This window comes from Lissotriton vulgaris, chromosome 9 (genome assembly GCF_964263255.1).
Source record: "Lissotriton vulgaris chromosome 9, aLisVul1.2, whole genome shotgun sequence".
Classification (NCBI taxonomy): domain Eukaryota; kingdom Metazoa; phylum Chordata; class Amphibia; order Caudata; family Salamandridae; genus Lissotriton; species Lissotriton vulgaris.
The window spans coordinates 287,070,361-287,084,255 of record NC_141697.1 but is presented as its reverse complement, the minus strand read 5'-3'; positions in this window follow the sequence as shown (position 1 = coordinate 287,084,255).

Here is a 13,895-nt window from a genome sequence, read left to right as displayed (position 1 = left end):
TCTTTTCAAGTCTTCTAAATGTTTATGCTTTAACAATTGCCAACAATAAAAAGGTGAATGACCACCAAGAAAGAATAAGATACTACTTTACTTTTGGTTTGGATAGTAGGATAATCCATTCTACTACTGTTGCAGGGACAAATCTGCACAAATAGAACTATGGACACTAAATAATGCTTTGCTTAGCTTATCAATTATAATAGGTGCTGTTAGACTTTCCACATACCTCAGTGGTAACAGACTTTGTAGTTGAACCCCCAATCTCCTTACTGACTAGATAGTGTGGCAGAGTCATTTAGCTCCCAAAGTCACCGATGATTGATCCCCAATGATGTCAGAGGCACGGACTCATGCTTGCAAAAATTCCAAAACCTTTAGCTCATCCACTCTAGTCTGGAGGACCAAAAACCACAGAGTCTATTTAAGTTTAAAAGCTTTATTAAAAGTAAACACATTTATTAAAATCAAGTTTGTCCTATAAGTAAACGTTTAACTGAAAATGGAAAAGTGCTTAGCTCTGACGATTAATTGGACACATTTCTTGTGGTCGAGCCGAGCTCTCACCTGGTTTGAACTTGATCCTTCTCGTGTTCTTAGAAGTCAAGCTTCTGTCTGTTAGGAGAAAAAGTGGTGCGTGTTAAAAATAAAAAGCAAGCATTCATCAGTTGTGCCAAAAAGTGCAGCAAGACAACAGCCTTCCCTGGAAAAAGGGACATTTTTACTTTAGAGTAGACAGTCACAAATTATTACATTGTATTCTGTTTTTTTCACATTTCTTTCTTCCTCCTAGTTAACAACAAGGGGGACAAAAAGGGGGGGGACAATATTTATAGGGGTCCAGTGTGCATGTCCCAACGAACTAATACCCAAATAATTGCACAAAGTTCCCCTGGGGGTGATATCTATGTAGTAAAGAGTGGAATAGTTCCCTCTCTCTGGAAGTGAGGTTGTATCTGGAAGTCAGGGGCGATCGTCCCTTATCGGAATTAGGGAAACCTCACACAACAGGTTGGTTCTATGACTACTGTCACATTCCCAACCGGTCGCTTCGTGTCATCATCGGCTTCCTGCTCCTGCGTCAAGCCGGCACTGCAATGCCTGACGGGCAGCACTTAGTGCTGCACTTTAACGGAGATCTTTTATTCCAAAGCCGATGTTTGAGTGGGTGTGAGGGGCCCTAGTCGTGAAGTAGTGAGCGTGAAATGTGGTGATTCTAAAAAAAGTTAGTGCAGTCTACTCTGGGTACTTTATTCCTGTAGCTGCCTACTTTATTAAAACTAAGAGGGGTATGGGATTTCGACCAACCTATGTGTGGGAAGCCCGTTTCAACCCTCAACAAGTGATCTGGTCGACATGTTTCGTGCCATCAAGGCAATTCATCAGGACCAAAGAAAGTGCTCATAAACTTAAACCGGAGCCCATAACGGGCTGCGGGGTTAGATAGATACAACCTGTGGGGTCGGGATCTGGAGCAGGAAGAGTTCCTGTATTGTTCTCCGCCCTGCGGGGAAATGGGAAAAAATTCATATATATAACAACAAATACAGAACCACGTTGTCTATATTTCCACCAAAGTAGTGAGTCTCTTATTTGCAGACTGAGAGTTGAGGGAAAATATGTTAAAAACATATAACAAGCGTATTACCTCCCACTCAGCCTCCCGAGCACAGTGAAGGATTATGTTTCCAATCAAACCTATGAAAAGTTATGTGCCGTGGGTGATCTCATATGGGCCTAAGCAGATTCTTAAGAAAGCCATCAGGGGGGACTTGGGAAGGTTCTGGACTTACCCACAGTCGTTGTAGATAGTTGTCCCCGGGCTGCCTGTGTAGGACCTACGTGGTCAATTAGTAGCCTGCAGGGATGTGGGAAAAATAGGAAAGTATGGAAAGTCGCTGGAATCTAAGCTCAAAAACCAGCTATGCTCATACGAGTACTGGAGCACTGTGAACAACCAAGGGCCCCCCACCGGGGGCCCACATACCGGCCAAAGGGATCCGCGCCAGCGCGCCACCCAAAAAGCGCTGCAGCACGGCGGCGGGAAGACCCAACTAGGGATCACCATTACCAATATGCCGCCACCCCCACGGGGGGGTATTTTCCGTAGTGCCATAAGGGGAGCACGCCCAAGCTTGCCAACCTCCCACACGCGTAGCTCCAGGGTGCCGGAGCCTCGTCAGTGTTGGTTAGTGGACCGCAAGTCCAATACGGATTTAGGGGGCGGCAAGCACGGGGGCAAGGCTCCCAAGTACCAAAACCTGCTAGATACCCCGCCACCGCAGCCACAGCCCCAACGGAGGGTCACTTACCCACGCGGACGCCTCCGGAGGCAGCGCGCCCACGGGACGAGTCCGGGAGCCCACAGCGCTCCTACAGCGTCACCAAGTCAGCCGCGGACTCAGGCAGCCCCTTACCTTCAATGCGAAACGAAGGAGCCATTCAACCTACGTCCATCCGACCGACGAGTCTCGGTCGAGCAGGCAGCCGGTGGACTGGTCGGGTTTCAGGAAGCCCTTAAGTCTCTCATTGAGATGGTAGAAAGAGAAGTAGGACGTTGTTTGTTTACCTATTCTTGGGCATGCGCATAGAGACCGTCTAAGTAGAAGACGGAGTCAGCCTCTGCATGTGCCAAACCGGGCGTCATCTTGGAGTGGGGTCGGGACGGCATTGCGCTACAAGGCACGAATTAAAGGACCCAGATAGGGAAGTCTGAACTACTTAGTTATACACGGTCTGGTAGTAGATTTTGGTAGGTTCATGTTAAATTGAGAAGACGCTATGTAATGATGATGTGCCCTGTGTTATCGCAGCAGTCTATTATTGGCTTGCTAGGGTGTTGTAGTGTCAAATTCACATGGGGATGTCATTATGAGTCTCTTAGGCATGGTCCCAGAGGCATGGTAGCGTGTCAGTGCCATAGTGTCCATCCCAACAGTGTGATTGATTTAATCGTGAGTTCTCACTTTCCAAAGTATATTGGGTAAAGGATAAATAGTACTTGTACTGGCTATGTGGTGCAGCTACTCACCCCATTGATGAAAAGTAAGACCAAAGAAAGACACACTGTCCGATGGAGGATTATCTGATCAGTGTGTTCCAAGGGACAGAGTCATTGAGCCCCTCAGTGTCTAGACGTAGGCGGTGAACCCATCTCTGTTCAATTTTGAACAGTGCCTGTTGGTTTGATGAGGGATGCCACTGTAGAAGTACAGTACTATTTATCCTTTACCCAATATACTTTGGAAAGTGAGAACTCACGATTAAATCAATCACACTGTTGGGATGGACACTATGGCACTAACACGCTACCATGCCTCTGGGACCATGCCTAAGAGACTCATAATGACATCCCCATGTGAATTTGACACTACAACACCCTAGCAAGCCAATAATAGACTGCTGCGATAACACAGGGCACATCATCATTACATAGCGTCTTCTCAATTTAACATGAACCTACCAAAATCTACTACCAGACCGTGTATAACTAAGTAGTTCAGACTTCCCTATCTGGGTCCTTTAATTCGTGCCTTGTAGCGCAATGCCGTCCCGACCCCACTCCAAGATGACGCCCGGTTTGGCACATGCAGAGGCTGACTCCGTCTTCTACTTAGACGGTCTCTATGCGCATGCCCAAGAATAGGTAAACAAACAACGTCCTACTTCTCTTTCTACCATCTCAATGAGAGACTTAAGGGCTTCCTGAAACCCGACCAGTCCACCGGCTGCCTGCTCGACCGAGACTCGTCGGTCGGATGGACGTAGGTTGAATGGCTCCTTCGTTTCGCATTGAAGGTAAGGGGCTGCCTGAGCCCGCGGCTGACTTGGTGACGCTGTAGGAGCGCTGTGGGCTCCCGGACTCGTCCCGTGGGCGCGCTGCCTCCGGAGGCGTCCGCGTGGGTAAGTGACCCTCCGTTGGGGCTGTGGCTGCGGTGGCGGGGTATCTAGCAGGTTTTGGTACTTGGGAGCCTTGCCCCCGTGCTTGCCGCCCCCTAAATCCGTATTGGACTTGCGGTCCACTAACCAACACTGACGAGGCTCCGGCACCCTGGAGCTACGCGTGTGGGAGGTTGGCAAGCTTGGGCGTGCTCCCCTTATGGCACTACGGAAAATACCCCCCCGTGGGGGTGGCGGCATATGGGTAATGGTGATCCCTAGTTGGGTCTTCCCGCCGCCGTGCTGCAGCGCTTTTTGGGTGGCGCGCTGGCGCGGATCCCTTTGGCCGGTATGTGGGCCCCCGGTGGGGGGCCCTTGGTTGTTCACAGTGCTCCAGTACTCATATGAGCATAGCTGGTTTTTGAGCTTAGATTCCAGCGACTTTCCATACTTTCCTATTTTTCCCACATCCCTGCAGGCTAATAATTGACCACGTAGGTCCTACCCAGGCAGCCCGGGGACAACTATCTACAACGACTGTGGGTAAGTCCAGAACCTTCCCAAGTCCCCCCTGATGGCTTTCTTAAGAATCTGCTTAGGCCCATATGAGATCACCCACGGCACATAACTTTTCATAGGTTTGATTGGAAACATAATCCTTCACTGTGCTCGGGAGGCTGAGTGGGAGGTAATACGCTTGTTATATGTTTTTAACATATTTTCCCTCAACTCTCAGTCTGCAAATAAGAGACTCACTACTTTGGTGGAAATATAGACAACGTGGTTCTGTATTTGTTGTTATATATATGAATTTTTTCCCATTTCCCCGCAGGGCGGAGAACAATACAGGAACTCTTCCTGCTCCAGATCCCGACCCCACAGGTTGTATCTATCTAACCCCGCAGCCCGTTATGGGCTCCGGTTTAAGTTTATGAGCACTTTCTTTGGTCCTGATGAATTGCCTTGATGGCACGAAACATGTCGACCAGATCACTTGTTGAGGGTTGAAACGGGCTTCCCACACATAGGTTGGTCGAAATCCCATACCCCTCTTAGTTTTAATAAAGTAGGCAGCTACAGGAATAAAGTACCCAGAGTAGACTGCAGTAACTTTTTTTAGAATCACCACATTTCACGCTCACTACTTCACGACTAGGGCCCCTCACACCCACTCAAACATCGGCTTTGGAATAAAAGATCTCCGTTAAAGTGCAGCACTAAGTGCTGCCCGTCAGGCATTGCAGTGCCGGCTTGACGCAGGAGCAGGAAGCCGATGATGACACGAAGCGACCGGTTGGGAATGTGACAGTAGTCATAGAACCAACCTGTTGTGTGAGGTTTCCCTAATTCCGATAAGGGACGATCGCCCCTGACTTCCAGATACAACCTCACTTCCAGAGAGAGGGAACTATTCCACTCTTTACTACATAGATATCACCCCCAGGGGAACTTTGTGCAATTATTTGGGTATTATTTCTTCCTCCTAGACCAAATATTATATAGTAGTGAGTGGTGTATTCTAACATTCTTAAATGTACTTTGTAGGTGGAACATCTGGAGGCGGGGCCAGCGCGGAGGTGGTGGTATTGGACGAGGGGAACAACTCTGGGGAGGAGGCGGTGCAAGTGCCGGACATGCCTGTGAGGGATAACACGGTGGTGGCGGGCAGAGGTAAGCTATATATTCCTTACTTATTGAGATTGAAGACTGCAGAGTGTGCTTTCTGCACGGGTGTATTATAAATCAACCAGGTAGTAGCCTCCTCTAAATGTACTTCGACTTAGCTGTGAAGTTTTTGGCGAGAAGAATCCCAATCAGATCTGAGATGAACTTGATGGATGGGATGAACGAAAAGCGAAAGAAGGGTGTAAGTAAGTGTGGAAGGACGAGAAATGTAATGATGACTGGCAAAGAAGAATGATATGTGTTTGCTTGGTCCCCGAGGTGGCTGGGAAGGAAAGAATATGGTATGGTGCATGGCTGGGTGAATGATGAAGCAAGGATGGGTGGAAGGAGAACAGCCTGGGTGGGTGAAACAGAAACTGTATGTGTGCATATACTTTGAATGGATGGATGCCTGGATCATGGTACTATCTGACTCTTAGATAGCATATGTGTATCTAGAGAGAGTAGACGGGCACTGGATGAACTAAGTGTTACTTTGAAGAGCATGTAACACCGCACCCGCACATCCGTTCCAGTGTAGGAAAGGCAAGGAAAAGAAGTTGTAATTTTGTCCAAATACTACCATGAATAGTAGCAGTAGTTTGTATTGCAACTGCAAGCACAGCATATATCCGGTTATTCCGGTGGACACTCCCTAGCTCTCTTAATAACTTTAGTTTAGCAGTAGTACGTCATTCATGTGTGGGTGTATCACTGTTCACTCAATAATAAGCAAAGCACCTAAAGTCATCCCATATGTCATCAAATACATCCCATGTGAAGTGATAGATAATCAGATTATTTAGCTTCTTCATTTTCCTTTTCTAGTACTCATTTGCACTGTAGGGTGAGAGCTAAATTAATTAAGCAGTAGCCCTTTTAACAGAGTATTCTCAGTGCCACCCATAATAGAAAAGTAAGAGCTTCACCACCTGCATGTACTGGACCGGTACAGTAACGCAAGTCTGTCTCACTCATCATGGTGTGCGTCTGTTTTGCTCGGGTGCAAGTTCACTGCGCTGGCATTATGCCGGCTTGCATAAGATAACGTACCAATTTTCCTAAACAAGAGAGAAGAAGAAGAATAAGACTGGTGTACTGTCATAGTCGACTGTAATGGAAGTCCATAGTGCTCGTAGAATTTGTTCCTTAAACTCCCACTAATGTTAGAGCTAGGATGAAGAAGTCGGAGGTTACATAGATACTGTCCTCAATAGTTATGTACTGTGCTTTCAATTTGCTACTTGTACTGTGACACAACTTTCTGCTCAATCATTTTGTGTTAATCTTAAGGAGCATTGGTTACAGACTATGTCTTTCTTTCTTCATATAGTTGCTCCTTCCAAATCAAACAGACTATCAAGGAGGAGGGAGCTGGCTCGAATGGCCCGGCAACGGAGGCTGGATGCCACTGTCGCCGAATATCGGCGGCTGGTGGCCCTGGAGGAGGAGGACACGCAGTCTACCAGTACAACAACAACATCCACTGGGACAGCTGCATCCTCCTCCGTGTCCCCACGGGCTGCCAGCCAGCGCAGTGCTCCAGCGGTACGGAGCCGGGCTACCAAAGCCAACCGCCACCGCCGAGCAGCAAAGACAGCAGCTGCCCCCCACAGGATTTGCAAGGCACGCCAGCGCCGCTTATGCCTCAGAGTGTCCTACCTGGAGCAGGAGGTCCTAACCTATAAGAAATTGGTGGAGGGCCTCCGCTTCGACCATGCCACCCTCCGCAAGGAGCATGATGCCCTGGCCGCTAAAGTCAACAGCACCCTGCCGTAGTATCCCTTGCCCCTTTTTTAGAGACTTTTGGGGGGTGGGAATTGGGAGTTGGGTTGTTTTTGGGACTTTTGAAGGACAATCGTTGGGGTTAGGGAGGTTCTTGCGGGAGATTATTTTGTTAGGGCTACAAAAATATACTTTTTGAAACTTTATCTGACCATACCTGTTTTTTACTGCTTTTGAGTCTGGTGGGTGGGGGTTTAACAGTAAGTTTGTTTTCCTGAATAGTCCTAGGACTTTAGTAGTACTACCGTCAATCTCTCGTCTCTCCTAATACTCCATTATGCTACCTCCAACCAAACGCTTATCTTACCTGTAATTTGTGTTTGAAAGTAGGGCTAGGCCCAGGGCTGGCTCCACGGGAAAAGGCGATTAAGGTTGGCAATCCTGGGCGGATGAAATGTCCTCCTCATTGCGGTGGTACTAGTGGTGTGACACAGTGGCAGTTGCATGCCTATGGAAAAAAAGAAAATGAAACCTGGTTTGTCCTTATTGTAGCATTACAACGGTACGATAGAGAATATAGCAGGTGACAGTACACTAGAACAGTGCCACAATGTAGCCTAACAAATGGTAAAGTATTGAAAGTATAACTTGTACTTGTGTTGGATTTCTTTGACATTGGCTACTACTACAAGAAATAGTACTGAAGCTGAGTAAGTCTAGAATATATCCTCGGATTCCTTCACCAGCCTGTTGCTATGACCTTATCCTCCCCAGCAAGTGTGTGGAATTATTGATGTCATTTAGTCACACATCAAGCAAAACCACACAGCCCGGGGGAAGAGGGTTAGGGTTTGGAAAATGGATGGGAATGGGGGTTTCTTTTTGGGTAGGTTTTGTTGAGAGAAGAAAAAAAAAGCACAGCTTGGACAAACAATAATTGAAGATAAAGAAATCTTTGGGTACAAAGCTAACCATAAATCTTTTAAGTGACATAAAGGAAGTGCATGCACTACTGAATGCATTGTTACTGAAAAGTAAGTAGCACTAGAATGCGACAGTACAGGGCTGCAGCGTTTTCACTTGCCTATCTCTGCACTCAGAGAAACACTTCTTACATTAAATTAGGTTTAAAAAATAGCCGATGTAAAACCTATAGAATGGCTGTAGGGATCAATTTAGAAGCAGAGAGAGATCCAAGAAATGCAGTCACACTCATTGAAGAAAACAATGGATACTGTATCTGTATGTTGTTGTAGTTGTCCTGTTGAATTTGGTAAGTAAGTTGCATGCAGCAAACAATTCCTCTTATTAGCGGCACTCCTCCATTCCAGCTGATGCTTTGTCCATCAATGTTGGTGACCAGAAGACACCCTGTCCACTGCCTGCCTGGCGGATGCTGAATTGCGGCTCGCTAATGTGAAGCCTTACTCCATCCTTTTTTCCCCATTGCACAGACTGAAACCCGGCCTGTAATTATTGAACGAAAAACAGGAAGTGATATATTACAACACCACTGATAAATAAATATAAGGTATGTACGCTGTGTAGTGCAAAAAGTCACACTTTGATTTTCCTAATAGTACAATATTTTTGAAAGTGCGTACTGTCTGAGTCACCTTTTGAAGGATAAATAAGTATGGGCAAATTAATTTAGCGGATCTTTCCCCTCAAGCTAGGTGTACTGTAAACTGTGTTTTAGAACAAAATTAGACCTTCCCAGCAGTGCTCCCACCCAGACCCTTACTAAAGCCAGTCGCAAAAATGTAGAAGACCCCCAATCAGATCTCAAAAAACGAGGCCTAGCAGAAAACTGGTGACAAAACGTACTTTGAAAGTAAAAGTAGGCCCAAATACCCCCTTACCCACCGTGGATTGTATTCAAACCACTTGCAAGCAAGCAAAAGTATCCACATCGCTCCAAGACTCGAAAACCCCCCCACCCAAACACATGCAATAAAAATACTGCTAACCCTAACGAGCCCTAAGTTAAGAATAGTGGGCAAGGCTTTCTTTAACTATGCCAAATCCCCCCTTTCCCACCATGGATTTTCTTCAAATGACTTGCAACCAAAATTACACATTCTCACGAGTGCTCTAAGACCCCAGAACTCAGTTGCAAAAATCTAGAACACCCCGAAACACATGCAATCCTGCTGCTAGGTCTAACCCTAACGAACCCTAAGTTACAAAAAGTGCCAAAAGGCTTTTCCTTATAGATTTTGTCCAAACCACTTCTATCCGGTATTAGACCTTCCCAGGAATGCCCCAAGACCCGCCAACCCACCCGCCAAAAAGCACAACACCCCCAAACAGCTAAAAAGGAAAATCTCATACTTACAATATTTCTCGTCCTTCGGTCCAAACGCGCTGTGCAGCTAGGTCATAACTCCCGTTTTCCACCACGGATTTCCTGAAAAGCAAATGCAATCAAGATTAGACTGTCCCAGCAGTGCTCCCAGACCCCAAAACTCACCCACAAACACCCGGAGCCCCCCCAAAGAGCACCTGAAAGGCAAGCAAGTCAGCAAAAACGCAAACAAAATTCCGCCTCTGATTTGGTCCAAACCACTTTTATCCGGTATTAGAGCTTCCCAGCAATGGCCCCAGAGCCGTCAACTCACCCGCAAAGAAGAAGAACACCCCCACAAGTGCTGAGTCTTTCTTCATTGGGCGTAATCCAGCCCTCTGCTTTGAGGGAAATAGGAGTCTGGAGGAGGAGGATAGAGGAGCATGTTCTTCTGAACTTGTGAACCTGAGGAATGCAGACTGCGGCACCTTCAAATCAATAAGCAAACATGTGAAGACAGTTCTGCTGATGGGCTTGTTTTTGTGATTAGGTGATTAAAGTTTGAATTATATTAACTGTGCACAACAAAGAAAGACAGACACACAGGAATAAAAAGAACGTTATTGATTCATTGTCTCATTTTCAGGGCTCGGTGTCAGGGAATAAGAATAAGGCTTCGTCATCATACTCTGCGAATTCGGGGCAGGGTGAGCTCAGTGTCACCTAACAGAGAAGAAATTCCCTCATCTACGTTTCTGTCCACCTCGTCTTCATCCGGCGTGCTTTCTCGTACTTTGTAATCTGGTGGTATGAGGTGCTGATTCATCTTGATCATTGTTAACCTCTCCACATTTTTGGGCGAGAGGCGGCTCCGTTTGGGAGTTACAATGCCACCAGCAGCACTGAAAACACGTTCAGAAGACACGCTTGCGAGTGGGCAAGACAAGTAGTTTAAAGCCAGGTTGGAGAGCTGTGGCCACAATTCTTTTTTCCCATGCCAATACGCCAATGGGTCAGCATTAACATAGACCTCTGTTGAGTCATTCAGATAGTCCTGCACCATCGACTCAAGGTCCTCCAAGGTTCCTCCACTTTGCTTATCTTTTGCTGTGACCTTTTGAGAACCAAACCCAAGCAGAGTTAGCCAATCCTCTTCAGCATCCAATGTTACTGTTGTGTCTGGTGCAGATGATCCGGTTGCCGGTGTCTTCAATGGCTGAGAGGTCACTTGTGCCACAGCCACAGGTGCAGAAGTGGATTGTTTTGACTGGGGATGACCTGCTGATGCTGATGCTGATGTACTGCCTTTTCCTTCAATGAGCTGCCGTTCTCTTTCAAACCTCTTGGCTGACAAGGCTAGCCAACGTTTGTACTTTGTAACATCTTCATCAGCAAAAGGAAAGAATGCTCGGCCTGCCAGCGCCTTTTTGTAGCGTGGATCCAGAATAGTAGCACGAATGTAATGCTGTTCTGAGTGGATCATTTTAAGACGTTCATCACCTTGTAGGCGCTCTAATAATTTCTCCACCAAAACAAAAGGGTCTTGGTTTTTTTCATCTTTTTGAAACACAGAAGACACCGCCTTCAGTTGGTGCTCCAGCATGTACAACAATGGGATAGCTTTTCCCAAATTACAGTCCTCCTTGCTGACTGCACGCGTGAAGACCTCAAAAGGACGAAGCATGTCTGTCAGGCTTTTAACTATTTCCCATTGCGCCGCATCCATCCTCAGGTCCTTCTGAGCTGTACCCTGTTTTAAGAAATAGTGATCGAGTACCGTATACTGCTCATACAGACGCTCAAGCATGTAGAAGGTTAAGTTCCAACGTGTTGCCACCTCCTGGATGAGTGCTTTCACTGGCATTCGACGTTCATGTAGCAGGCTCCTCAGATGCTTCCGGGCCTTAAAAGAATGGCTGAAATGGTTGCACATTTTTCGGCAGGTGTCCACTACCTCTCACGCTGGACTGTCTTTATCACTCAAGAAATTTTTAACAACCAGGTTTATACAGTGCGCCAAACACGGCACTCTGAAATAGTCAACCAGCTCCATGGCCTTAACTACATTGGCGCCATTATCCGTGGAAACATAACCAATCTGGCGTTTTTTTGGGGACAGCCAGTGAAGGACCTTTGTGTTAAACTCATCCAAAATGTTTTGTGCTGTGTGACGTTTCTCCAAGCCAAACATGGCTAGTGTTGCATGTTTCCGAGCAGCTTTAAAAACTTGGTCCGGGTCAACACCTGCGTTTAGCTTTGCTTTAACCCCTGAAAAAGAGACCCAGTGTGCAGTGATGCACATGTAATCAGCGCCTGCGCCACTGGTCCCCATGTCTGTTGTCAGATGTATAGTGTGAACAGCACTCTTCTGCAAAGCTGCCCCAATCACCCCCAGCACATCTTCATGTAGTGCTGGAACCGCAACTCTGGCAAAATAGAACCGGCTAGGAACCTTCCATTTAGGGCAGAGCGCTTCCACTAATTCTAGAAAACCAATCCCTTCTACAAAAGAAAAAGGGAGAAGGTCCAGAGCTAGCATTTTAGCCAGCTTAGTGTTATACAGACACGTCAGTGGGTGGTTGCGTTCATATGGCGCTTCTGTAAACAACATGTTTCTAATGTTGCCCTGGACCAAGCATTTACGGGATGATGATGATGACTTCTTCAACCCAGTTACGCTCGCTGATGAACTTTTTGGCATTGGTGTGTCACTCTCTCCCACACTCTTAGTGTGGCTCACATGGGGTGTGCTGCTGACAGGGGTACTGGGTGTAAGTGAAGTGTTTGACACGTCTTCTTCCTCCTCGTCATCATCAGATGAAACATCAACGTTTTCTTGACGTGCAATTCGGGCTTCCTTGATCGCCTTTAGGTGCCCAAACCATTGGACAGCGTGCTGTCTCTTAAGATGACCTCTCTGGCCTCCGGTACCATAGTTGGTGCCAAACTTACCACGACTAACTGCATGCTTACAAATGCTACAAATGGCGAAGTTTTCCCTTTTTGGGCAAACACTAAAGAAGTCCCAAGCTGGGGACTTGAATTGTCTGTGGGGGCCGGAGGAGGCGGCGATACTGGTGGTCAAGCTGCTAATGCCAGATGAAGTGGAGGATGTGGATTGCCGAACTTTAGTACGTTTTGCACTTTCACCACCACTAATTGAGGTCGAGGTGGATGGAGGTCCCTTCTGGCGAGGAAGAAATACGTAAGCGGTACGTGTTGGTGTACTAGTTAACTCCAATGATTGTGGTGTTTCTTCCATTGCCTCCTCGTCGACAACATCATCACGCTCAGCAGCTTCTCGGGCTAGGGTCAAAATGTCTGTTTGCTGCATGCCCGCTGGGGCTGCAGTGACCTTTATGATGACTGGGTCGTCGTCGTGACAGTCTTCATCAGCAGCAGTATCCGCCACTTCTTGTTGAGCCTCATCACACTCCATAACTATGAGTTTTTCGACGACCATCCTTTTACGCTTAACTACCTTTATCAGATCATGGTGTGCCTCACTCTCAGACGGCCGTGGTGGTTCCCATATCATCAGAAGGAGGTGGGCTTGAAGAAGGTGTAGACACCACCCTTGATCTTTTCCTTGCTAGGGATGTGGAAGACAATGAATGATCATCAGGAGGAGTGGCTTCCTCAAATGATACCTCGGCTTGATTTTCGATTTCCTGATGTGCCCCTACTTCGGGAGGAACAACTATTGTGGGCACTTGTGACCCTCCATGCACCTCTGCTTGCGCATCTCCTTGTGCTGCCTCTCCTTCCACATGTACTTGGGCTTGTACTTGCACATGTGGTTGTTGTTGCGGCTGTGGTTGTTCAACACTCGTCAGATGAGTTACAACAACCTGTGTTGATTGAGGGACATTGCTGCTACTTTCTTGCGATGAGCCAACATCACTGGTCGATGGTGATTGAACAACTAGACTAAGTGCCTCTGCAGCACTCAAGGGCTTGGACTTAAGTTGGCGTGGTGGTGGTGGCACTGAGCCCAATGGAGCGGGGGTGCTGCTCCCAGCTTGTTCCCCAGCAGCTCCCGCTGCTGCTGCAGGCGTACTTTTTTTTTTACTCCCAAAAAATGTGGCGGGCGGCACACCAGTCTCCTTGGTAACTTGCTTCTTCTGCTCCTTACTGGCAACTTTCTTGCTAGAGGAGCTACGGGGAACTTTTTTTGGGGCCATCTTCTTCAGAGCAGGTCAGAACAGAAGGCCGCAGTTGCACGAGTTGCAGAGTTGTCTGTGGCCAGACGTGACGTCGCGTGACGTCGCGTGACGTTATGCTGCACACACACACCGCTGCAGGACTTCTTCCTGGCACTGGTGGTTCTCTTGAGTCTTGT